This window comes from Mirounga leonina, unplaced genomic scaffold (genome assembly GCF_011800145.1).
Source record: "Mirounga leonina isolate KUSES-001 unplaced genomic scaffold, KU_Mleo_1.0 Mir_179, whole genome shotgun sequence".
Lineage (NCBI taxonomy): Eukaryota > Metazoa > Chordata > Mammalia > Carnivora > Phocidae > Mirounga > Mirounga leonina.
In genome coordinates this window covers 2,494,492-2,497,617 of record NW_023270466.1, presented here as the reverse complement: position 1 = coordinate 2,497,617, position 3,126 = coordinate 2,494,492, and the positions used below count along the sequence as shown (strand labels likewise).

The 3,126-nt window shown below is 52.1% G+C and overlaps 1 pseudogene; it reads right to left on the bottom strand.

Moving 5' to 3' along the window:
* Window positions 1–1,455: 1,455 nt before the first annotated feature.
* LOC118023354 lies at window positions 1,456–2,924 on the bottom strand (annotated as a pseudogene).
* Window positions 2,925–3,126: the final 202 nt, after the last annotated feature.

The following is a 3,126-nucleotide window of genomic DNA, read 5'->3' as shown; positions in this document are numbered from 1 at the left end:
GTCTCTCTGGAAGCCAACAAGAAAAGCTCAGAATTCATGAAGGTTAAGAAATGTAGACTCAGCTTCATACACCCACCCCTGGGCAGTTCAAGTTGGGTACAAGAGGTATTGTTCTTAAAGCTCTCCTTACCAACTCATTTTTTTAAGCGCACACACACACACACACACACACACACACCCTGTTGTGCTAGTAGGCCTAGTTCAATCCAGTGAAGGAGAGATCTAGTCTGTAAAGTCAGTCCCGTGCCCCGGGATTAGAAGTCCAGAACAGGAATCCTTTATCACATGTAGAGACAACCCTCAGCTAATCTTGGCTTCCCCTCTGCAACTTTCCCCTCGTACAGCCTCTCCTCACCCTCCTGCACCACCTTTTGCTGTTCAGACCAATTTCTAATCTTCCAGTAGAAGGGCATCAAGTCACGGAGCCACTGTATGATAACCTAGTCCCCTGTGGAACACTGAGGCTGGAGTGGTTTAAAGAAGACACAGGGCAGGAAAGCCTGCTCCGATTGGCAAAAAGGAGATAGGTCAATAGGCTATGCCCTCGGAACAGATGTTCTCCCTCGCAATCAAACAAAAAGCCTTCCTGCTCTGCAGACCCCGGGAGCTGCTGCCGACTGACCCCGGAGATCCCACGTGTACCCGAGGACACTGTGCAGGAATAAGGGCCTTAAGAGTCAAATCCACAAAAATACAAAATCAGAACATTTATATTACCAAAAAAAAGTTAAAATACACAAGATCTGTCATATACATGCAGCTTGTGCAGCTGGCATCCTGGAGAAAGTGGGGCCCAAGGTGCAGTTATCCAAGGGAGCAAATAAAGAAAATTCTATCGGCCCAGAGTGGGGTGGAAGTCAGCTTAGGAGCAGCGGGTCTGCAGCTGTTCCCCCAACAACCCCTTTGCCTACTGTCACAACCCATGGCTTGGCACAGTAGAGAACAACCTTTCCCCTGAGTGGGTTATGAGACAAGATATGGGAAAACCCTGCCTTACCCCTGAGAGACTCCTTCCCACAGGACGCAATGGTTCGTGCTCTTGGGCCCATCAATCTGGTCTCAGGCTCAATCTTTACACCCTGGCGCGGAGGCGGGGGCGGGGGGAGGATTATTATTACATCTCCTTTGAAAAGAAACAATTTCCCTCTCCAGGCCACTTTCAAAAGGTGGAGATTCTGAGGACGGAAACTCAGATAAAGCACACAGGGAGGGATGTTCCCCAAAACCCTCAGGAGCATTTGTATTGAGCAGGGTTGGAGTTCATTTGCCTCACCCCCTTCCCCCACCCTGCCGAGGGGGAAGGAGGGGTGATGCTGTGGACCCAGGCCTGAGATGCATGGCGGAGCCAGCTGCCCCCTACCCACCCTTATCCCCACTTCCTCCACTCTGCCTGTTCCTCAAAACTTCAGGATCACAGAAGGCTACCTCCCCCCCCCCCCCCCACCCCCCCGCAGCTCAGTGCTGGGCCTCTGGGAGCAGGGCAGGGCTCTGGACCTCCTCTTCCTCCTCCTGAAAGTAGGCTGGCTTTCCCTGTGAGCTGGGGGCCTGCTGGGTCTTCAGGGGACACAAGGCCACCATGTGGCTTCTGCTCGGGCTGGGGTGGCCCTCCACGCTTGTAGCACCTGTCCGCCTCGGATCTGCGCTTCTGCCTGTTTTTCCCTTTGGGCCCCTCTCACTCACCAACAGCTGACGTGGACAGAGTCCACGCCCTTAGCCGACTTCTTAAAGGTAAACTGCACCGCCTCACCCTCCTTCCGGCTCCAGAAGCGCCCCCCCCCCCCCCCCCCCCCCCCACCCCCCCCCCGCCCCCGGGGGCCCCGGGGACCCCGATGCGGGCGGTCATGGACCGGGAACCGGACCCCCATGCGCGCACTGAACCACTTACAGACGCCGGCCCCCCCAGCAGCTGCGGCTCGTCTGCCTCCAGGACGGCCTCCTCCCAGGCCTTGGCCTTGACACCTGCAAACGGCTGGTTTGACACGGAGACTTGAAACGTGCATGCGGTTACCTGGTTCCTAAGATTCAAAGAACCAAAGGGTTTCGTGTGGCCCCACTACCCGTCAGAAGTAGATGAGCCCGTTGGTAGACACCTGCCACTCCCCCTAAACCCAGGCCTCGGCCTGCCTTGCAGCCTGCCTGCCCAAGACACAGGCACCAGCAGAGGCCCCGCTCCGGATGGATGGGGTGTCCCGATCGACTGGCTCCCTTCCACAGGCCATCTCCCTGCACATAGAGTCTGTTCGTGAGCATTTCCAGGAAAAAGAGCAAACAATTCTCATTTTGGGAGGAGGTTGGGTTAATGCTAAGTTCGAAATCTGTGGGGCTCCATCAGGGATAGCCAGGCAGGAGGAGATGTGGGGGACCCTAAGGCATTCAAGAGGAAGACGTAGATGTCAGCCAGAAAATCATGTCCCTGACTCGAGCAGGATCCACACCAGGGAAACGGATCAAGAAGATGAGGGCATAAATGGTGAAAGTTAAGGAGGGGTGATGATGGGAAAGGGGAACAGGACATTTTCACGGCACTATCTTAAGCTGGCCTAGGACTTAACCAGAACCATCTACCTCAAATTAGCTTGCTCTCTTTCTCTCTCTCTCCCTCCCCCTCTCTCTTCCTTTCTCCCTAAGAGCACATTCAAAAAGTTGCTATATTTTCCTATTACTTCATGAAATAAAATTAAAAATAAGTTAAAGAATGGTTTATTATTAACTGAGCCAAAACATCTGCACCTTAAGCCAAGATCTACAATAAACAGTCTGATGCTATCTTGACTAGCAGGAGTGCTGTTCCGTCTGAAAGTGCAGAGAGACATACACCAAAAATAATAATGAAAGGAAATAAACAAAATAAAATTCAGTGAGACAAACTTCAGGACAAATCTGTTCCCTTTGGCGTCCTGAAGGGCAATGAGGATTGTTGTCATTTGGAAATTGCTTTAATGCTTTCTCTTTGTCCAAGCCTCGCTGGCTTTCCTGAAATGTATAACCCTTTCATGTTTCACGAGTATGGATAAAACATGGTTGAAACCCAATAGCAAAGTAGTTTTAAATGCAGATAATGGAAGTAGGTTCCCGATAATGGATGTAGCTTTGCTGGACCCTCCCAAGAAAGAGACGGAAAAGATT